The 24,871-nt window shown below is 33.8% G+C and overlaps 1 long non-coding RNA gene across 2 annotated transcripts; it reads right to left on the bottom strand.

The window, feature by feature from the left end:
* Positions 1-3,444: 3,444 nt before the first annotated feature.
* Positions 3,445-4,205, bottom strand: LOC107863763. Of its 2 annotated transcripts, none has more exons than XR_001672422.2 (2): positions 3,829-4,205; positions 3,445-3,750 (listed from the first exon to the last, which is right to left on the bottom strand). It is a non-coding gene; the product is annotated as an uncharacterized LOC107863763 (long non-coding RNA). The 2 variants fall into 2 exon arrangements; XR_001672423.2 differs by having other exon boundaries at positions 3,833-4,205.
* Between the last annotated feature and the right edge of the window lie 20,666 nt (positions 4,206-24,871).

Genomic DNA, 24,871 nt, shown 5'->3' with positions numbered 1-24,871 from the left:
TTAGATTTTTTGAACAAAGCATAAAGAGTTCAAACAAGTGGTGGAAGAAAGTTGGGTTACTGAGGCAACTGGATCACCATTTATTATTTTCCAGACAAAAATAAAGAAAGTCAAGAGTAACATGAATACTGGGAGCAAAAGACTTTTGGTAACATATTTCAGAAAATTGCAACTTTAGAGGATATTATAAAGGTAAAGAAAGTTTAGATAGAAGTAAATACTAATGAGAAGAGTAGAAGTGAATTGAAGTTAGCTAAAACAAATATTGAGGAGAAATATTGGAAACAAAAAGCTGGGATGAGATAGTTTACAGATGGTGATAAGAACACTAAATTCTTCTATACTTTTGTGAAAGAAAAAAGAAGAAAGATGCAGATAAAGGAAATTCTCACAATGCAAGAGGATATGATTAACTCATCTCAAAATATTGGTGAAGAAGCTGTGAATGTGTTCAAGGAGGGACCAGAACCAGCCAATTATGATATGATTAATTGTATTCCAGTTTTGATTAATAAGGAGGATAATGCGGAAATGGAAAGAATGCCAGTTGAAGAGGAGGTAAAGAAAGTAATTTTCTTACTCAATGCAGATAATGCTAGTGGACCAGATGGATTCTCAAGGCAGTTTTTTCAAGCAAGCTGGGAGATCATAGGCAAAGATATTACCAATATGGTTAGAGCTTTTTTCTATGGATTTGAACTTCCAAGGTATGTGAAACATACCAATTTGGTAATTCCCCCAAAAGAAGTGGTGAATAACTTTGGTGATCTGAGACCTATCGGTCTAAGTACTTTAGTAATAATATAATTTCAAGAATTATTCATGATATAATAGTGAAACCTCTCTACTTCATCTGAGGTAGTGGTATGATCAGCGTATACTCTACCCTCCCCAAACCCCATTATATGGGAATACACTGGGTATGTTGTTGTTGTTGTATTCATGATAGAATAGTAAAGGTGCTTCCTAGACTGATTTATCCTAATCAAGCTGGATTTGTGAAAGAGAGGAGCATCGCTGAAAATGTTCTCCTAACACAGGAGATCATAAGAGATATTAATAGAAGGAATAAGTTGCACAATGTGGTGGTGAAACTGGACATGGCTAAAGAATATGATAGGGTCTCTTAGAAGTTCTTGGTGCAGGTTCTAAGGAAGTTTAGATTTTCTAAGAGAATTATGGATATGATAGTGAGACTAGTTAGCAATAACTGGTATAAAATTTTGATCAAAGGCCAAGCATATGGATTCTTTCAATCATCTAGAGGACTGAAACAAGGAGATCCTCTATCCCCTACACTCTTTATCATTATAGCAGAGGTGCTTGTTAAAAGTATAAATGATTTTTTGAGGATCCAAATTACAGGGGTTATGGCATCCCAAAATGGAGTCCCAAGATCAATCATTTATCATATGTTGATGATACAATTCTGTTTTGCTCAGGACAACCTAAATCTATGAGAAAAATAATGAAGATCCTAAGGGAGTATAAAAAGGTCTCAGGTCAGTTACTCAATCTAGATAAGATTTTTTTTGTATTTACATGATAAAGTTCCAGTAGAGGTCAATAATCAGATTAAAAGAATTACTGGATAAAGCAAGGCTCTTTTCCTTTCATATATCTATGTTGTCCTATTTTTTATGGTAGGAAGAATAAAGGAAATTTTGAAGAATTGATTAAAAAGGTGTTTAAAAGATTGAGTATGTGGCAGAATAAATCGTTATCTTTTGGGGGGGGCGGGGGAGATATATATTGATTAAGCATGTTCTTCAGTCAATGCTCATATATCTATTATCAACTATGAATCCATCAGTTGGGGTAGTTAATCGACTTCTTAGGATTTTTGCTATTTTTTTGGGCAAACTCTACTGGCACCAGAAATAAGCACTGGGTGTCATGGGAGAATTTGTGTCATCCGAAGGATGAGGGAGTTATTGAATTAAGGCCTTTACATACTATTTCAAAAGCTATTTTTGTTAAACTGTGGTGGAATTTTAGAATATCTACCTCATCAATATGGACAGAGTTTATGTGGAATAAGTACTGTAAAAAGTTACATCCAATTTTGCCTAAGAGAGTGGGGCTTCACATGTTTGGAGGAAGATGAGGGAAGTAAGAGAAGAAGTGGAACACAATATATGGTGCCAGGTTAAATCAGGAAACTCCAGTTTTTGGTTTGATAACTGGACAAAAAAGGGTGTATTATATTTTGTTGAAGGAGACAATATCCAAGAAGAGGAATTGAAGGTGAAAGATTTTTATAGCAATGGAGAATGGGTTGAGCTAAAATTAAGGAGTTGATTATATCATATTATTGAGAATATACATCCATCAAGATATGAAAAAGATGATATTCCATGGTGGATGGGCATTACTCAACGTAGTTTTACAGTCAAGTTAACTTGGGAGATTTTGATGCAGAAAAAAGAGAAAAGAGAGGAATACAAGATGCTCTGGGCAAAAAGATTACCTTTCAAAATCAATTTCTTTTTGTGGAGGGCCTGGAAAAGGAGAATTGCCACTGATGATAACTTGAAAAGAATGAAGATAAATAACTTATCCATATGTTGGTGTTATGAAGTGAAGGAAGAAGAGACGATGAATCATTTATATCTAACTACCCCTATAACTGCAAAGCTGTGGAGGGAGTTTGCTAAGTTGCAGGTATTGACATAGAAGATATGAATTCACAAGAGGTTATTATGGAATGATGGACAGTGAAAGCAACACCAAAACTAGAAGCCATTTGTAAAGCAATTCCAGCAATAATCATGTGGAATATGTGGAAGAGGAGAAATGCAATCAAACATGGTGGAAATACCCAATATGGGAATTGGTGTGGCAGAGTCAGGATGTGATAAGGAAGTTAGTAAAAGAGTTGTATCCATGGATCAAGATTGGGAAGGAGAAGTGGCCACGATCGTGCACATTTTGGGAAATTACAAACCAAAATGACATTATCTTAATGTAGTTTGGAGGTTTCTAGAGAAGAATAAATACAAATGCAACACAAATGGAGCAAGTAGGGGTAACCCAGGATTAAGTGCATGTGCTTTTTGCATACGAGATGATAATGGGGATCTGATTTATGCTAAGGCTAAATGATAGGGAGTCACTTCTAACACCTAGACAGAGATGAAAGCAATCAAAGATACTTTGCAGTACATGTAAGAGGAGACAATCAGAGAGGTGATAATAGAAACTGATTCCCTAGTACCAATGAGAATGATAAACAAATAGTGGAAAGTACCTTGGGAACTAGTGGAACAAATTGAAGACATAAGGGAAAGGGCTAATATAGTTCAAACACAGATGCAACATTCATTTAGAGAAGGTAATACAGTAGCAGATGCCTTAACTAATGAAGTTATTGATGCTCAAATTGTTAGAGATTATCATAGTTTCTACGAGCTACCAATAAGAATAAGGAAGCATATTAACATAGACAAAACAAAAATCCCTAATTTGAGGATTAGAACAATGAAGATCAACACACATTCATAATACTAACAAGTAAGGGAACAAAAAGAAGTCACATATAAAGCAAAGAACAGTAGGGGGTCCCAAATATTATAAGCCCACGGGATATAAACAAGGGCACAAAATTGTTTGAGCATTAGCATTGACTACTCTACTGTGCTAACACTAGCTAGACGTTCTAGCTACCAAAAACCTTCACCAAAAATAAAGGTAGATGGAGCTTCCCTTCACAGCATGTCGGTCTTCTTAACATCTAAGATACAATAACATCTGCAAGGGAAAAACAACATGGTCAGTACAGGTATTTCAGTCAGCTTAGTAGGAAAAAAGAAAGAAAGAAAAGAGTACCTACAAAACAGTGGAAGAGAAACACACAGACCAAATACTTCTAACACCATGGGGATGAACCTCAAACTCTCGCAACATAAAAAATCAGCCCAGTCAAGAACGAGCAGAAAAAGAAGAGCGGAGATGAAGGACTTACCAGATTCAAGTAAAGATGATACAAAGAGCATAAAAATAGCAACACCAGGATTGAGCTTGAAGATTACCCATAGCAGATACAACACAAACTTTCGATTGACACCGAAGAAGAACATGGAGTGGAGGCGGAAAAATTGGATGGTGAAGAGTAAAAAGTACTTTATGCAAGAGGATGCCTTTATTTTAATTTTTAGAAACTTTTCTTCTTCCATATATGGGTCGGGTCAAATGTTAGACCTGGATCAATGTTTAAACTTGGGCTTCATATGCTTGTTGATTTTTAGATATAAATAAAATAGTCCAGCAATGGACTAAAAAATTCACTTAAAAAGGTAGTGAAATAAAATATCATAATATCACTACCGGAACCAGGGCCTGGTCGTGACGGGCATCTTAAGTCCACCGAGGACCGGAGACCACCCCGTTTAGCCTAATCCAATATAACTAAGTACACCTAGCAGTGGATGAATACCAGTATAAAACAAAATATGAAAAGAAAGCTTAAAGAGTCTATAAAGGTTCAATATAAAAAACCAACCACAATACCTATGCCCACAGTAATGTCCAATAAAACCTTTAACAGAACCAACGATAGTTTGGTCGGAACATGCCCCCGACCATAGCCAAAAAAAGTCTAAATGAAAAGTCAAACATAAGGAAATCCAAAGCATGAAATAGGGTCTTTTGAAGGATGGAAGCTCACCACTTCAGTCTGACACTTGAGCTGTCCCACGAACACCTAATCACTATGCAAGAGGAGTAGAAGTATGCTCAGTTCCTGTATCGCGTGGGGACACAATGTCTGAAGATGGTTAGCGGTTGGAGCTCTAGCATGTAACTCAGGGATACGGGATAAAACAATGCCATAATCCGTAATACAAAATCCATTAAAATGAGTGCACGATACCATAAGTAATGCATATATATATATATATATATATACATATAGACCACATGCCGATAAAGGGAAAAAGGCTTAGCATGAGAATAAAACCTCAACCTGAACTATGCATCTTGACTGTCCTTTACCTATACCCACAGACCATATGGGTTCAGCTCCCCCTGCTGAAAGTGCCCTAGTGCGTGTTAGCCGCACGACCGAAGGTGTCGTAGAAAGATGGGGAATCCTTATCCTTCGTCATCCTTAATATAAATATATATAGTTTGACATAAGCATACAGATACTAAGACCAACCCTCATGTTAGTAAATATAAGTTCCTAATATAGGTGCCCCAGGGACCTCCACCTTCTATGGTTAGCTACATAACCCCTTTTGAGCCCAATTAAAATCATTTACACATTCTCACCCATTTACCGAGAAGTCTTTTAATTAGGCATTAACCGTTGGTATCGTCATACCAAAATTTAGATCTTGCAAATCTTTTCAATTTTAACATACAAAACCATTAAACCAAGTTGACTCCTTAGTTTTCAATTTAAAAACCAAAGCCATGGTCACAGAGGCCTTTTCAAAACTATTTGAAAACGAAACCAATTCAATTCATGTTTCATTTACCATTCATACAATGCAAGGTTTCAAAAAGAATAGCCAAACCAAGTGATAAATCATAATCTCAAGGTTAATTATGCAAATGGGTCAGGTTATTATCAACTTCCATATCAAAACTATTCATTTTAAGAATCCATTATACCCCTAAATTCATTCACTATCCCTACGCACCCAAAGAGTTCATAAATCATCAACTCAATGCATAACAATTCAATAATAATCATGGAAAAATATTTAAACCAAATACATTTAAACCCCCAACCCATAGTTCAAAACCCAACATCAAAACCGTGTATAATAATAACCAATTCATATCATAAAGAAAAGATAAGTATAGGGAAAGAAGTACATGCTGATAACGCCCAAGTGCACACACAAGTGTACGTGATCTCCCAAGTAATATAGTGGCCTTCAAGAAAGCCGAATATCGATCCCACAGGGACTTGTGTTAAACAACTATCCAATTCTAATTTAACAAAGTGAGGAGAGTAGCAAATAAAGTTTTAGAGTTGTAAACTAAAATTGAACTAAACTAATGTGGAAAAGTAATGAATTAGGACAATCAATGGATAGAAGCCCAGGGTTAAGGCTTAAGAGCAATCATGCTACGCTGTTGAACTTCATTTGTTAAATCGCTTATCTTGGTTATTGATTCATAGGTTTAATCGCATAGTCGTGGTCTCCCGACCTCTAACCGTTTACCTAACTTGGATATTACAACTACATCATTGATCCGAGATGGAATAATCCAATTAAGTAATTTAAAGCTATCATCCTACATGTAATTCAAGTAAGGCTTCTAGGTACATCCCTGTCCTAGATGCTAATTCAAAATCCTTATTTTATAAAAGACTATGAACCTTACCTTGCTTATCCCCATGTTCTATCTTCCTATTCTCCCTCCCGAGATCACAAGGTAGACAATGAATATATTCTAAGGATAGCTAATCCTTAAAATAGCTAAAACACAGATAAACAAACAGCCATAATCATAATCAATTCAACAAACTTAATTCAAAATGAAATTAGTCATGATCTTGGCCTTAACCCCCAAAAGAGGGCGTTTAGCCACTAATCGATATAACTATAATCAACATAATTGAATACAAGTAATAATCTATTAAAAAGCTAAAGTTAAGTAAATAAAATCCTAAAGAACGTGTAGAGCAACCTCCAATTGTATCCAAGGATATCCAAAAGCTTCCAGCAGCCTAACAACGTGTGTGTATATATAATACACTAATCCTAAACTTTGTAGGATTAAGAAATGTCGCGTGCTTTCCAAGATATTCCCACTTCTTAATAATGTGTGCAATGTAATGTTTTAATAGTGGACAAATACCTAACCATGTAGGAGTATAATTTCATGCCAAATTAAACATGGAAATAGAGAATGCTACACATCCATGAGAGCACCGTAATAAAGCCAGCGTCGGGGGCATGGCTGCACCGTAACGATGACCGCATCGCGGGCATATCGCCTGCACCTATTGGAATTGCTCTTCCTAATATTTTCTAAGGCATTGGAGATTGATACTGAGCCTGCACGTGGGCTATTAGATTGCAACTGCTGGAAATTGCATACAAAAATAGTTTCTAAGTGTTCAACGTTCCTCTTGTCTTGCGACATCCTTTTGTCTTCCTTTCCACGCTTTTGGTGTTGTTTTCCTTTAACTTCCAGCTTATTCAACGTAAATATATCACCATAATTGAATCCTCACTCATCCTACAACATCAAACACCATGGATTAGAGTTCAACATAACAACACGTCAAAAATAACACGCTAGAAACTCAAGCAAATTATTAGTCTCGAACACTTTATGCTTAAACTTATTGTTGACTCTTGGCTCATTCTAATTGAATGTTGCACACGTTAAACAAGTTGTTCCATATAATATTATACATTCAAACCATAAGAAACTCATTTAACACACTAGAATCCATCGAAACCAACTAGACACACATCTAGCTCAAGCTAGTAACACTAGTTTTCTCGATTAAACTCTGGATGACTCAATTAAGTGCAAACTTGTTTGGAAAAAACTTTGAACATTGTAATCACATCTTTTGACACTTAAATGCTTATTCATATCAATATTAACATGTTAAGCACATGACCACTCTCAAAATAAGGCTAAATAAGCTATAATCGTAATGCTAAAGTGTATAAATACACCCAACATCACCACCCCACACTTAAAGCCTTGTTCGTCCTCGAACAACCCTTTACTATAAGCATTACACTTACACTAAATGCAATATACTTAAGCTATTACAATAATGATTACATGAATGCAAGTTTCTACACTAAGCATGTTATTTACACAATTGAAAGCTCATGAATACTACTCCAAAACATCCTAGCCTAAAAATTGACTCACCTAGTTGGCAAACTCATGCATATTGTTCAATCAAGGATGTCATACAAATCACCCACCTTCATCAAACATGTGCCCTCATAGTAAGAAAGTTACCCATAATCACTCACATCAAAGCATTTTATCACAATGGGTATACAAATCAAGTTATGCTCACTCTCACAAAGAATTCACATGGTACACATAATGAACCATAGGCTTGCTCTTAGTGTAGTACTTCACTAATATCAGAATGTCAAGAATAGGGTCGAATAGGTCTCTTCCAAGTTGTAATGTAGGCTAAGGGACGGGTAGGAACTACTTTGGCTAAATAGTGACTATCTTTCCTAAGCATTTTAATACATCAGTTTATACATTCAAAACCAATCTTTAACAACCAAATTACACCACTTTTGTCTACCCCATTATTTTATTTTCTCCCCATCTTATTAAGCTTAATTGCATACACTATGGTGGGAGGATTTTATGCACAACTCATTCAATTTGAACAAATTTTTATTCTTTCATTATTCAACTCCCCACCAAAACTTACTTTTTGGAACACCAAAAACTAACACTTAGGGGTTTCACTTTCATGTTTTCTGCTATTTTTTTCTAACTCCTTACTTAATTAATTTTTCACTAAAGCACTTAAGATCTTTTAGATCAAATTAAGGTCTATAAAAGAAGGGATTAGGCTACATATGAGGCTACCAAAGAAAATAGGATAAAGGATCAACGGGGTTTACTAGGATTAAGCATAAGGGTAGGTCAACAAGAAGGTATAAAGCAAGACTATCAAAGAAATACCTATATCATCTCCTAAGCCCAGATTTTTTATTTTTCTTTGCACACATGCCGGGCAAGTTCTAGACATCACATGTAACAAGGAATACACTAATAACCTCACACGCACATAGCACATGCCTGACTTACACAGGATCATTATAGACTCTCAACCAAACAATAACATGAATTTAAAGTTTAAGCCACAAGTATAAAAGTCATAATCTAGAGCCTACGAGTCTTGATATGCTCAAATTATAACTTTCGTTAGAGAGTGTAAGCAGTCGCTGTCAAATATAGAACCCAACTGGGTTAGGTGTCAAATCTCACAGGGAATACTGTGTTCACTTAAGTATTGTGGTTGTTATTAGACTGTTGATCGAAGGTTCCAGAATAGAGGGGGATTTTGATTTATCAATTGTAGTCAAATATTTGTCATAGAGAGTAATCCAAATATTGATTGTATTGCAAAGAGTAATTCAGTAAGAGAAATCAAACTAGAGTTATGGTTACCAAGATGCTTAAGCAGCTAGGGTTATGAACTATTTTGGATTCCCAATGAACAATTCTAACTGCAAGAGTAATTGAATTCTATGGTTTACCCATTAGTTTCTCAACCTAAATTAGTAACTTATCCCTTAATTCTTTCAAACTTAAGGAACATATTATTAATTTAATAATATTCTCACATGGGTTGATCCGGTTAAGGCGTCTACCCTCTAGCTAAAAGTTAAAGCCTTTAGATTTATATAAACCCTTTCTTTTCCCAACAAGCACTTTTCTATTTGAACAAGTATTATTCTTGGGCTCACTTTTCAAGTTTGCAACCAAGAAAAGTCATTAAAGTGAAGAAGAGTTTATGCAATATCGTTACTCATGGGAATCTACTAGATTCATAACTCAAAATCAGCTTTTCACATCAAGGCTTCCATAACCCTAGTTATGGGAGCTTAGCCACATATTTCTACCCAAGAAACAGAAAAAAACATTGTGTTATTCATAAATTAATTAAAAGTTTACTTACAAAAGTCACAATTGTTGTTCTTCAATCTTTAATAGAAAATATGATAAAGGAATCTAGATCCACAGATGTCCAATAAATCTTAGAGAAAAACTATGTAACAACGTATTTTCAGTATAGAAAAACCCTAATAAAAGATAAGGTAACCAATAAAACCTAAAACTGGCTATTTATATGTTCCCCATCAAAAAGGATATAAAATTCGAAGTTATAAAACCCATGTCCAAAGTGATGGTCCAACTGAAGGTCCGTCATATGGACCATCGCTGAGTGCCCCAGGATGTCATATTCTGCTTAAGCCTGACGGCTACTTTGGCAAACCTTCAATGGTCCAACGGTTCATCGTTCGGATTTCTAAAATCTTGTATTCTACTTAAGTTTGATGGCTAAGTTAACGGTCCACCGAAAGCTTGATGGTCTGCCACTTGGACCATCGCATGGGTCTTCCAGCTGGAACCATCTGTTTAGCTCTGATGGTTTGCCTGGCAGTTCGTCGCATGACTAACGATCCGCCATTGACCTTTTTCTGGTATTTTCCTGAGTTTTCTCCTTCAGCCGACTCCTCAACCTGAAATCACTCAAATCCACTATTAAATACAACTTTAGTTGCTTGAAAACTTATAATTTTCCCATGAAAAAGATGCAAAATGTTCTGTTAAAAGACAGAACATCAACACCTTCAACTTAGGATAATTGCTTGTCCTCAATCAACTCAGCACCATATTATAAATATGAGCAACAAAACGACAGACATTCAACTTGCTGAACCAGTTTTCTCACAACCATTCACTTATCTTCCTACTTATATGCCTCAACATGTCAGAGTCCATAACTAGCATTATTTCACAATCAATACATATACACAAACATGGATACAAAAATCTACAGAGATCAGTCAAATTAAGTGTGACTCAGATTGCCCTCACAGTCAAGGAAATCAACCACTTATTTTATTTTGTGGATATAAATCAGAACACTAACACTCGTCAAGGAAGTTACAAACATAGTATACATACCTATAGGCTTGCCCTTATCATTTAACGCTCCCTTATAGTTGATTCACTAAGATCAAACAGGTCTTTCTCAGGATTGTAATGAGGTTTTAGGGTTAGGTAAGGAAGGACTTCTGGGAAATAAGTGACTCAATACTAGGATTTAACTCTCTTTACCCTCAAGTTCTACCTACCAATACCACTTCTGAACTAGCTCATTCACATTTTTGAGGTATTATATATATATATATATATATATATATATATATATATATATATATTTACACAAGCATCTGCCACTCTCAACTTATGCTGATTCAATCAAATCTACTAAAGTTTCCCTGCTACCAACAGATGCCACACAACTCTTATTGACCTTTTTAGCAACCACCGAGTCACCCACCAAGGTAGAAACAGAAAAGGGGTTCAAAATATACTCGGGACCAAAACCAAAATGCACAACCATAAATGGGGTCATATAAGAAAGAGTAGACCTCAGGTCAAGTAAATAGTAAACATCATGAGAGAAGAGTTTTAACATGCTAGTGATGACATCAGGAGATGCCTCAAACTCCTGACGGGTAGTAAGAATGTACAGGTGATTTCGACTAGTGCCAATACTAGAAGTGGCACCCCTTGATGTAGAAGCTGATAACATGGCAAATAGAATCTTGTTAGCACCTTTAGAAACCTTGCCCCCAGGAAAATCCTTCAACATATGTCCCAGTTGGCTACAATTGAAACACCGATTCCTTTTTTCATCACAGAAACTATAATACAACCGACCATAAAGTCTATAAGGAGGATACGATGGAGCTGACTGGGCCCTATTGGCCTGAGATTGGACACCCTATGCCCTATTACCATTACTAATCTTAAAATGAAGATCTCTAAAAGGCTTTGGATAAGGTGCACTAGCCGTCGAATAGGAGCCAGAGGTTTCCCACTTTTTCTTAGACCATTTCCCACCACCCTTTCCACTCTATTGCTGACCCCCACCCTGTTATAAATATCAAAACTTCTTACTCTGCCTCTCCCCCACCTTGCTTGCTTCTTCTTTTCCTCCTCAGCCTACTGCATATACACTATTAGTCGAGAGATATCCATATTTTTATCTAACAAGGAAACCTTACTCTCCAAAATCAATTTACGAGACAGACTGAACGTGAATTTCCTTATTCCAGACCTCATGCTAGACACTAGCTCAGGGGCATATCACGACAACTGGTGAAATTTCAAGGCATATTCCTTTACCATCATCCTGCCTTGCTTCAAATAGACAAACTCTTCAGCTTTTTCCTCCCTCAACTCTTGAGGAAAGAAACGATCAAGAAAGGCACTAGAGAAATTATCCCACAAAGAGGACTCAATATCATCACCCCTAAGATGCTCCCACTTTTCATACCATTGGTACGCTACATCCTTCAACTAAAAAGAACCAAATTCTATACCTTCTACCTCAGTGGAGTGCACAATCCAAAAGATCTTTTCTATATTATCTATAAAACCTTGGGGATCCTTCTCAACCTTAGTACCAGTGAAATTTAGGGTCTCATCTTCATAAACTGGACAACTATAGTAGCCTGAGATGAACTCGCAGTATTACCAATAAAACTTGTCTGACGTGACTGAGATGTCACTAACTTGGTCAACAGATGTATAGATTAGCGAAAATCGGCATTAGTAATATCTCCTTGAGGTGACTGAGTATGAGTATCACCAGTCGAAGGAGGATCAGTGGAGACAAGTGGAACTCCATGGGAACAATCAGAAGCAACGACCCTAGATCGGGTCTGTACCCCATAAGTGGGACGAGATCCGCCCACATTGTCCTCATGCAGGATAAATGAGTTTCCAAGAGCTTTAAATCATCTGGGAGACATGATCTGAAAGGCAAATGGTGAAAGTTAAAGAAATCCAAGACCTTAGACCCTATAGCCCAAAAACAAGACAATAAGAAAGGGGAAACATTCCTAAGTTCCTCGTAGCTTCTTCCTTATAAGTGTGGTGCGCTACACACCCACAAAAGAGACTCTACTTGCTATGAATTTGTGGACATCCAATTGACCATAAACTTAGGCTCTAATACCAACTTTATGATGACTCGACCTAGGGCCTGGCCATGACGGACATCTCAAGTCCATCGAGGATCAGAGACCACCCTCTTTAGACTAATCTAATATAACAAAGTACACCTAGCAGTAGATGAATACCAACATAAAAAAATATGAGAGAAAAGCTTAAAGAGTCTATAAAGGATCAATATCGAAAACTGACCACAATACCCATGTCCACAGTAATATCCAACAAAATCTCTAACACAACCAAAGATAGTTTGGTCAGGACATACCCTTGAACATAACCAAAAACTAGTCTAAATGAAAAGTCAAACATAAGGAAATCCACAATATGAAATGGGATCTTTCGAAGGATGAGAGCTCACCACTTCAGTTTGATACTTGAGCTGTCCCACGAATACCTTCTAATCACTGTGCAGGAGGAGTAGAAGTATGGTTAGTTTCTATATCACGTGGGAAAACAATGTCTGAAGATGGTTAGCGGTCGGAGCGCTAGCATGTAACTCAGGGATACAGGATAAAATAATTTCATAATCCATAATACAAAAGCTATTAAAACCAGTGCACAACACCACAAATAATGCATACATATATATAGAAACCATATATCGGGAAATGGAACGAGGCTTAGCATGAGAGTAAAACCTTAACCAGGACTGTTTAGCTTAATCGTCCTTTACCTATACCCACGGAATATACGGGTTTAACTCCTCCCGCTGAAAGGGCCCTAGTACGTGTTAGCAGCACGATCGGTGGTATTGTAGAAAGTTGAGGAATCCTTAATCTTTGCCACTTGATATAAATATATATAGTGTGCCATAAGCACACGATCACTAAGACTAACCCTCATATAGGAAAGAGTAATTTTTTGGTATCGGTCCCTCCCGAGACCTCTATATCCCATGGTTAGATACACAAACCCTTTTGAGACTAATTAAAATCATTTACACATTCCCACCCATTTACCAAGGAGCCTTTTAATTAGGCATTAACTGTTAGTATCATCGTACCAAAATTTAGAGCTTGCAAGTCTATTCCATTTTGACATACAAAACTATTAAACCAAGTCGACTCCACAATTTCCAATTTAAAAACCAAAGCTGTAGCCACCAAGGCCTTTCCAAAACCATTTGAAAAATAAACCAATTTAATTTATGTTCCATATACCATTTATGCAATGCAAGGTTTCGAAAAGAATAGCCAAACCTAGTGATAAATCATATTGCCAAGGACAATTATGCAAGTGGGTCGAGGTGATCATCAATTTCCATACCAAAACTATTTATTTTGCGAATACATTGTACCCCTAAATTCATTCACCATCCCTATGCACCCAAAGAGCTCATAAATAATCAATTCAATGCATAACAATTCAATAATAATCATGGAAAAATATTTAAACCAAATACATTCAAACCCTCAACCCATAGTTTAGAACCCAACATCTAAGCCATGCATAATAATAACCAATTCATGCCATAAAGAAAAGATAAGTATAAGAAAAGACATACATATCTTAATTACCAAGAATTTTGAAGAAGATAACACCCTTAGAACCCTAGATGACCACCTCCTTGAAACTCTAGCCTTGACTTGAAAGGGGAAATTTGAGAGAGGATCTTTTGGAAGTGAAATAATAGCCCTTGATAACGTGAAAACTGATGAGAATTGGCTCATATAGTGCTTAAAGGTCGTTTATAAGTAAAAAGACCTCATTACCCCCATACCCATTAAATAGAACAAAACAATTAAAGTATTATATAGGTCCGTGATCACGAAGACTAGCCTCCGTGCCGCAGACCTTAATACGAAGACCATCCTCCGTGTCATGGAGGCTATCACGGAAGTCAGCCTCCATGGTACGTTGATATTGCGGAGGCTTACTACCTCTGTGAACCAAAACCACCCTGAACCCCGTCCAAAAATTTTGAAACTCTTTCAGGACACCCCTTTAACATACCTATATATAATTTAAGTCAAAAATCAATGTTTCAAACATGGAAAGGCCTAAAATAAAAATGCTCAAAATTTGAGGGTGTTACACATGATTAAGTATTGATATACTTATATAATATTAGTGTATTTAGAAACTTAATCGAAGTTAATATTCTCCCGATAATTTTAGATCTTCATTAAGTGTTAGGAAATATATTTATGCATTAAGTGGCGTAAAAAATGAAATTATTTTAAATAATTTAAGTATTTAATTATTTTGATTTATAATACTTTTTCTTTTATTCCAATTTAAGTGATACTAATATAATTTCGAGAGTCAAGCAAATATCACGACTAAAGTAGCGTAACAAACATGTCTAGAATGACTCATAATAACTAATTAAAAGTGATATAGCAAAATTACTATAAAAAACTTGTGAAAATAATTTATGTGGGCCCCGTATAAGATTTCAAGTTACTTTAAAACATCAAGAGTTAATTTATTATTTTATGTCTATTTTATCTTTTTTATTAAATATTATTAATTTCTAAATACTTAGATGACTTATAATAATTAATTAGATGTGATATAGTAAAATTAGGGTATAATAATTAATTAGATGTGATATAGTAAAATTACTGTTGAAGAAGCTGAAGCAGACATATCATAATGTCTATTTAACCTTTTTTAATTAAATATTATTAATTTTTTAATACGTAAATAACATATAATAATTAATTAGGGATGGTATGATAAAATCATAGAGCAAGCAGTGGTTGGCAAACATTTCGACCACTGAAATGAAAAAGTAGTTTAAAAAAATTAAAATTTAATTTCCTTGTTTACGTATTTTATGGTTCATTTAGACCTAATAAAAATTTATATTTTGATTATGTAGATCTTAGCTCGTAACTATGTATTTAATTTTTTATTTGAATCTAATACTTTAGATCTCAGTAGGTGTACTACTTCCATATTTTTTTTTGACACATATATTTCTATTGCAATGTACTTCATCCAAATATTTTTTAGTTTATAGTTTTTTTTAATCTATTTTGTCCATGTTATTATATATTATTTATAATTTAATACTAAAATTACATATAATAACTATTTAAAAGTGATATAATAAAATTACTATAAAAAGTACTTGTGAATTTTTTTTAAATGGACCTCATATAAGTCATCAAGTTAATTTAAAACATCAATGGTTAACTAATTAGAAGCGATATAGTAAAATTTCTATAAAAAGTACATGTGGAAAAAATTTTAAGTGGACCCCATATAAGTCGTCAGGTTAATTTAAAACATCAAGAGTAAACTTATAATTTTGTGTCTATTTTACCTTTTTTTTATGAAATGTTATCAATTTTCCAATGCTTAGATGATCTATGATAATTAATTAGAGGTGATATAATAAAATTACGATTGAAGCTGTAGAAGCAAACATGTCATAAATGTCTATTGTACATTTTTAATACATAAATGGCTTATAATAATTAAATAGGGGTGATATAGTAAAATCACGATTGAAACAACTGAAGCAAACATGTCATAAATATCTATTTTAATTTTTATAATTAAATATTATTAATTTTTTAATACGTAAATATCTTATAATAATTAATTACGGATGATATAGTAAAATCATGTTTGGAGCAACTGAAGCAGACATGTCATAAATATCTATTATAATTTTTAATTAAATATTATTAATTTTTTAATACTTAAATAAATTATAATAATTAATTAAAGATGGTATAGTAAAATAACGATTGAAGCGTTGAAGCAGACATGTTGTCCACAAGTTGCCTGTTTAAATTTCTCTTGTAATTATTTTGTTATTAAAAATTTATTTAAAACTATAAATTTAGGTTTAAGAATTTAACACAATTATATAATTGAAAATAAATTTCAATTTTTTTTAAAAAATAGTTGATTAGAATTTTGGGACATAAAAGAATTAGAACCTTTGATTTTATAAAATTGCTTAATTAAGAAAAGGTGCTTATCAAGTGATTAGTTCCTCAATCCAAAATTAAATATTGTTGATGGTCATACACAGTTGAAATAACGACATTCTTTTTTTCTTGCAAGCAATTTAATTTGTCAGAAATTATGTAATTCTTATTCCTAATTGATTGTGTAAGAGAATTTTCTTTTAAGATAAAACAACAATGAATTACTGATAGGCTAAATTAATCTTGAACTTTATTTTAATAAATTTCAGTTTTCTGAATTTCATCTAAACCTGGACTTTAATACCAATAATTTTCTAGCTTAAAATCGTTGCTTCCAGAAAATTATGAGTAGTTTTAATTAATAAATGTCGAAAAAATCTATTTTAAATTCTAAATAGAAATGATTACTCACAATTTTTATGAAATACTAGGTACCCCGAGGGCCCGTGCATATGTTATTTTTTTTAATCTCAATTTTTGTGATAAAAAATATAATTTAGATAATTAATTATATTTTAAAGATATTTTAGATTTTTTAATCTGTTAGCTATTATAATTTATAATATTTTTTGGCATTGTAATTTACTATTTTAAGCTGTTAGCTATTGTAATTTATAATACTCTTCTTATTCAAACTTTTGTAGCATTGATAGTCAATTATATTTTAAAAATAATTTAAGTTTTTAACTATTGTGATTTATAATACTTTTTTTTCTATTTCAATTTAAGTGATACTGATATAATTTCAAGAGTCAACCAAATATCACAATCAAAGTGGCAAAACAGACATGTCTTAAATGACTTTTAATAACTAACTCGAAGCAATATAGCAAAATTGTTATAAAAAATACTTGTAAAAAAAAATTAAGTGGGCCTCATATAAGATGTAAAATTAATTTAAAACATCAGGAATTAATATATCATTTTACCTCCATTTTATCTTTTTTTACTATACATTATTAATTTTTTAATACTTAGATGACTTATAATAATTAATTAGGGTGATATAATAAAATTACAATTGAAGCAGCTGAAGCAAACATGCCATAAATCTCTATTTTATTTTTTTTATTAAATATTATTAATTTTCTAATATTTAAATGATATATAATAATTAATTAAGGACAATATACTAAAATTACGGAGCAAGCAGACAGCTGGAAGCAACAACCGCCAGCTGCCTGCTAACTAATGCTTATATATATATACACTAGACATTGAAGGGCCCGTGATATATGTTATTTTTTATCTCAATTTATGTGATACAAATATAATTTAGATAATTAATTATTAAAATAATTTTAATTTTTAATTATTGTGATTTATAATACTTTTTCTTCTCTTCCAATTTAAGTGACACTGATATAATTTTGAAAATCAGCCTATGTGGCACTAGTACAATTTCGATAGTCAATCAAATATTTTATATGAAATATTATTAATTTTATAATGTGACCATAATAATTAATTAGGGGTGATATAATAAAATCACGATTGAAGCAGTGAAGAAGACATGTCTTAAATGACTTATAATAACTAATTAGATGTGATATAATAAAATTACTATTAAAAATACTTGTGTAAAAAGCATAAATGGGTCTCATATAACAAATCAAGTTAATTTTAAAAATAAAAGCTAATTTATTATTTTATGTGACGCTGGTATAATTTCAAAAATCAGCCTATGTGGCACCAATATATTCGATAGTCAATCAAATATTTTATGTTGACATATCATTTTTTGTCTATTTTATGAAACATTATTAATTTTCTAATGCGATCATAATAATTAATTAGGGATGATATAATAAATCACGATTGAAGCAACGATGAAGACATTTTTTTAATGACTTATAATGACTAATTAGAAGTGATATAATAAAATTACTATGAAAAATACTTGTGAAAAAAGCATAAATGAGTCTCATATAAGACATCAAGATAATTTAAAAATTAAAAGTTAATTTATTATTTTATGTCTATTTTATCCTTTTTATTAAATATTATAAATGTTTTAATACTTAAATAACATATAGTAATTAATTAGGGTAATATAGTAAAAAATTACGATTGAAGCAGCTGAAGCAGACAGTACAACAAGGCATGTCGAAGATGTATCAGCTTATTGCCCTTTATTATATATATATTGCCCTTTATTATATTTAGGGGTAATATAGTAAAATTACTGTTGTTTTACAGGTACACAAGAATCTGTATTTCGGCTCAACAACTTCAACACAAGTTCAAGTATAAAATAAGAACACTTATGAAGTTAAGTAACACCCTCAACACAAGATCAAAAAGACCTTTCAAAGAAGTGTGTTTTTCAGGAAATTAGATGAAACAGAATAAGGCCAAGTCTCCCGACTTCACGGAGTGTCCTTAAGGAAATAATTCCCCCAAAGTACCCAAGATTGCGGAATTTTCCTCCCAAAATAAAATGGATTAACAATCCGACTGTAATGGTACCTCAAACGATAATTAGATGATCACACAAAGTATTTTAGAAGACAAGAAATATTTTCAAGTGCAGAAAAATTTGTACTAAACCTATGAAAAAAATATAGACTTATATAGCCATTAAGTGCCCCTTCCGAAAGGTGGCAATAGTTTACCAGAAAGGTGTATCCTTTCTGAACAGTCATGTCTGTCCATTCGAAAGAGTGTGTCTTTTTTGAACGGCCACAACCATCCAAATAGTCGTACCTTTTCCCTAAATAGTGTGTCTTTTACTCAAAGAGTTGTGTTCCTTCCAAGCAAATTTTCATTTTCCATTCACACCAATTGAACCCAACAATCTCCCACATGAATGAGGAATGACTACTCTTTGTAAAACTTTATGGACAAGTGTGTGATCATCAAGCAAAGACTGATTGCATCTAAATAAGTGGGTTTCCCTTTGATATTTTTATAGCGAACATGCATCGAATGTACTCGGTCAATTGGTAGATTTCATATTTTTGAACCGTTGAGCTTTAATGTACACCTAGATAACACATGTCATACAACCAGCCTTTTACCATTTATGATTCTCACGATTTTATTCATTTCAGCCATGAACACGTCCCGGTCTCATGAGAGCTTAGAGAATAGGTCTTTACTAACATTCTTCTTGAAGAGTCTTCCACTTTGCCCTCACATAGGTGATTTCTAAACATTCAATCCTATAGATTAAACTATTTGGTCAAATTTGCCAAATTTAGATAATCATTAAAAGACTTCACACCATAAGTCTTATCCTTGTTTACTAAATATTGTCTACATTATGATAATGAGTTTGGTATATTGACAATGTTGAACCTGTCAGACACAACTTTGTTTGATCTCCTTGAACCTAGCTCTTGGGATCTCCAGTCTGCTAGGTAGAGTTATCGCCATGTTGACTTGTCCTAGGCTGTAAAACCATTCCCTTGGATGTCCTCTCAACTCCTTATCTAGTTAGGCCTTTTGTAAGTGGATTCGACACATTATCCTTTGACCACATAGTCAACAATGATAATTCCACTAGAGAGAAGTTCTCTAACGGTATTATGTCTCTATCTTATGTGACGACATTTATCATTGTACATCATACTCCTTGCCCTACCTATTGCCGTTTGACTATCACAGTATATGCATACCGGTGCCAATGATTTGGGCTAATAAGGAATATCTTCCATGAAATTTTGGAGCCATTCTACTTCTTCACTGGCTTTATCTAATGCTATAAATTTTGATTCCATCATAGAGTGAGAAATACATATTTTTTTTGATGATTTTCAAGATACTACTCCTCTACCTATTGTAAATACGTATCCACTCGTGGATTTGACTTCATTTGATATGGTGATCTAATTTGCATCACTATATCCTTCAAGTACCGCGGGATATTTATTATAATGCAAAGCATAGTCTAGAGTGTATTTAAGACACCCCAAAACTCTTTTCATTGCCATCCAATAAGTTTTGTTGGGATTACTCGTATATTGACTCAATTTACTAATAACATCTGTTATGTCCGGTCGTGTACAATTTATTATATACCTTAAACATCCCAACACTCATGCGTACTCTAATTGTGAGTCACTTTCACCTTTATTCTTTTGAAGTGTGAAGCTCATATCCAATGGAGTCTTGGCAATTCCAAATTCCAGATACTTGAATTTATCAAGTACCTTTTCAATGTACTGAGATTATGACAATGCCAACCCTTGTGGAGTTCTATGGATTCTTATTCCTAAGATCATATCCGCAACTCCAGGGTCTTTCATATCAAACTTGCTTTTGAGCATTCATTTTGTAGCATTTATGTCAGAAATATCTTTACTGATGATCAACATATTATGCACATATAAACAAATAATGACTTGGTGATTTGGAGTGTCTTTAATATATACACATTTATCATATTCATTTATCTTGAATTCGTTTGCCAACATGGTTTAGTCAAACTTCGCATGCCATTATTTAGGTGCTTGTTTTAGTCCATACAATGACTTAACAAGTTTACACACCTTATTTTTCTTTCCTGGAACCACAAAACCCTCGAATTGTTCCATATAGATTTCTTCCCCCAATTATTCATTCAGCAATAATGTTTTCATACCCATTTGATGGATTTTAAGACCATATACCGCCGCCAAGGCAATTAACATCCAAATTGACGTTATCCTTGTTGCTAGTGAGTATGTATCAAATTAATCAAGGCCTTCTTTCTGTTTGAAGCCTCTTACTACAAGTCTTGCCTTGTATTTGTCAATAGTGCTATCTACTTTTATTTTCCTTTTAAAGATCCAGTTAGAACCTAAAGATTTATTTCTTGGAGGAAGATCAACCAACTCCTCTGTATAATTTCTTAAGATTGAATCAATCTCACAATTGGCTGCCTCTCTCTAAAAGGATGAGTCTGCAGACGCCATCACTTCTTTAAATGTTTGAGGCTCATTTTCTAAGATAAATGTTACAAAATTCGATCCAAATGAAGTTTACGTTCTTTGATGCGTACTAATCTTGAATTCTCATCATTATGTATATCCTTACTTGGTTCATCTCGAAGTCGTTTAGACCCCCTCTAAACTGTTCATGTCTAGTTTTATACAGATAAATGTGTTCAAAGATTCAATATTATCTAATTCAATTACCGTATTTTTATTGATATCCAGATGTTCGGATTTATGAACCAAAAACCGACATGCTTTACTATTTTTAGCATATCCTATGGACACGCAGTCCACAATCTTAGGTCCTATCTTTACCCTTTTAGGCATAGAAACTTGGACCTTCGCTAGATACCCCCCTACTTTGAAATATTTCAAGTTATGTTTCCTTTCTTTGCATTTTTTTTATATAGAATTGATTGTATCTTACTATGGGGAACTCTATTGAGTATTAAGTTAGCTGTAAGGATAGCTTCCCCCACAAGTTTTACGGTAAACTTGAAATTATAAGTAAGACATTCATCATTTTCTTTAAGGTTTGGTTTTCTTTTCTGTATTTCCATTGGATTGAGGTGAATATAGGGCCATAGTTTCATAGATAATTTCATTCTCTACACATATTTCTGCAAAGGGAGATTCATATTCTCTACCCCTATCACTTCTTGTAGTTTTGATCTTTTTCTCTAACTGATTTTCAACTTCTGTTTTATATTGGCAAAATGCATCTATTGCTTCATCCTTACTATTTAGGAAATAGACATAGCAATATCTAGTGCAATCGATAATAAAATTTATAAAATAGATTTTTTCCACCATGAGATGTTGTTGATTTCATATCACAAGTGTCAGCGTGTATTAAGTCTAAGCGATTGGAATTCCTTTCAACAAACTTATACGGATGCTTAGCATTCTTTGATTTCACACATGTTTGACTGTTTGATTTGTTTCACTTAAAGTTTGACAAAACTTCTAAGTTAATCAGTTTTTACAATATTTTATAATTGACATGTCCTAATCGTTCATGCCACAAATCATTAGACTCAAGCAAGTAAGAAGAAACTGAATTTTTATTGATTTCAACATTCATTACATTCATTTTGAATGGGCCCTCAGTGAGGTAGCCTTTTCCTACGTACACTTCTCCTTTACTAAGTATAGTTTTTCTGGAAACAAATACACATTTGAATCCATTTTTTTTAGAAGTGATACAGAAATTAAGTTCTTTTGTAAATTCGGTACATATAGGACTTTGTTCAAAGAAACACTTTGCCTGATGTCATTTTCAGGCAAACTTTTCCTGTTTCTTCAACCTTTACAGTTGCGAATTTAACCATATATATCTTCTCTTCGCCTTGAGCCAGAGCAAAAACAACAAACAACTCCTTATTTGTGCAAACGTGGCAGGTGGCACCGGAATCCATCCACCACTCTCAAGGATTTTTCACCAAGTTACATTCAGACAACATGGCACATAAATCATCCATTTCTTTCTTGGATTCAGTCATATTTGCTTGGTCCTTCTTTTTGCCTTTCTTTGGGGCACAACAATCCGTTTACTTGTGGCCAATCTTGCCACAGTTAAAGCATTTTCTCTTGAATTTCTTCTTTGGTTGATTGCTTTCCTGTCTTGCTTTCTTCCATTTTTTAGAGTTGTTGAGGTCGTCTTCTATAATATTTGTTCCACTTATTGCAGAGTTTTCTTTCGACCTTCTTTCCGCAGCTTTGTTGTCTTCTTCAATGCACAGTCTTACTATACGATCTTTGATTGACATTTCCTTTTGCTTATGTTTCAAGTAGTTCTTAAAGTCCTTCCTCATAGGTGGTAACTTCTCTATTATCGTCGCAACTCAAAATACCTCATTCACGATCAAACCTACAACAAAATTTATGTGAATATCAAGAACATTTTTAATATGATCAACTAAGGTATTCATCAAACTCATACCTTCCGCGAGGAGATCATGGATGATCACCTGCAGTTCCTGGACTTGAGATACAATAGACTTGCTGTCAATTATTTTAAACTCAAGGAATCTTACAATGAAGAACTTCTTGGTTTCAGCATCCTCAGTCTTGTATTTTCTTTCTAGCGCACCCCACAACTCTTTTTCCGTCTTCATTCCACCATATACATTGTACAGTTCCTCTTGGAGTCCATTTAGAACGTAATTCCTGCATAGGAAATTGGAGTGTTTCCACGCCTTCATAATGACAAATTTCTCCTGGTCTGAAGTTCCCTCGGGCACCTCTGGAGATTCTTAAGATGTGAATCTTTAAAGACATAGAGTTGTAAGGTAGAAGAACATCTTTTGTTGCCACCTTTTGAAATCAAAACCCGTGAATTTTCAGAGTTTCTCCACTGGTGCCATTGCCTGCGGAGCATTCGTACGACTAGTTGTGGCAACATTAGTTGCTTCCACAGTTGTTGTAGCATCATTCACTTGACTGTCGAAGTCATTTTTCTATCACAACAAGACAGTAATTTTAGAATATTGAAATACTACTTATAAAGTTGTAGCAATTTTAAACATCCCTTGTTTCTAGTTTAACGATGAAATTTTTATGACTTTCAATCGTCAACCGAATGACCTCTAACTTCTGATGAAGATTTTATTTCTTCAAATCACTTGTTAAGTTCAAACGGAGTAGAAAGCATAAAACTTTAATCTCCAGAAACCAAACAATATAGGTTATAAAAAAAACTTTAGTGAAAAGAAAATTTCACCAAACAAGCAATAATAATATTTTTTTTCCAATTATTTCCTTAAGATTGTTGTTTTATGGGTACACAAGGATCTGTATTTCAGCACAACAACTTTAACATAAGTTCAAGTATAAAACAAGAACACTTATGAAGTTGAGTAACACCCTCAACACAAGATCAAAAAGACCTTTCAAAGAAGTATGTTTTCCAGAAAATTAGATAAAGAAGAATAAGGTTAAGTCCCCCAACTTCACAGAGTATCCTTAAGGAAATAATTCCCCTCAAGTACCCGAGGTTGCAGAATTTTCCTCCCTGGATAAAATAGTTTAACAATCCGACTGTAGTGGGACCTCAAATGATCGGATTCTATTCGAACTCACTCAACAGTTAGATGATCACACGACGTATTTTAGAAGACAAGAAATATTTTCAAGTGCAGAAAAATTCGTACTAAACCTGTGAAAAAATGCAGGTTTATATAGCCATTAAGTTCTCCTTGTGAAAGGTGGCAATGGTTCACCGGAAAGGTGTATCCTTTTTGAACAGTCATGTCTGTTCATTCGAAAGAGTGTGACTTTTTCGAACAGCCACAACCATCCAAATTGTCATACCTTTTCCCGAAATAGTGTGTCTTTTACTCGAAG

This window comes from Capsicum annuum, chromosome 3, assembly GCF_002878395.1.
Source record: "Capsicum annuum cultivar UCD-10X-F1 chromosome 3, UCD10Xv1.1, whole genome shotgun sequence".
Lineage (NCBI taxonomy): Eukaryota > Viridiplantae > Streptophyta > Magnoliopsida > Solanales > Solanaceae > Capsicum > Capsicum annuum.
The sequence above is the reverse complement of the archived record's forward strand: the minus strand, read 5'-3'. Positions and strand labels throughout refer to the sequence as shown.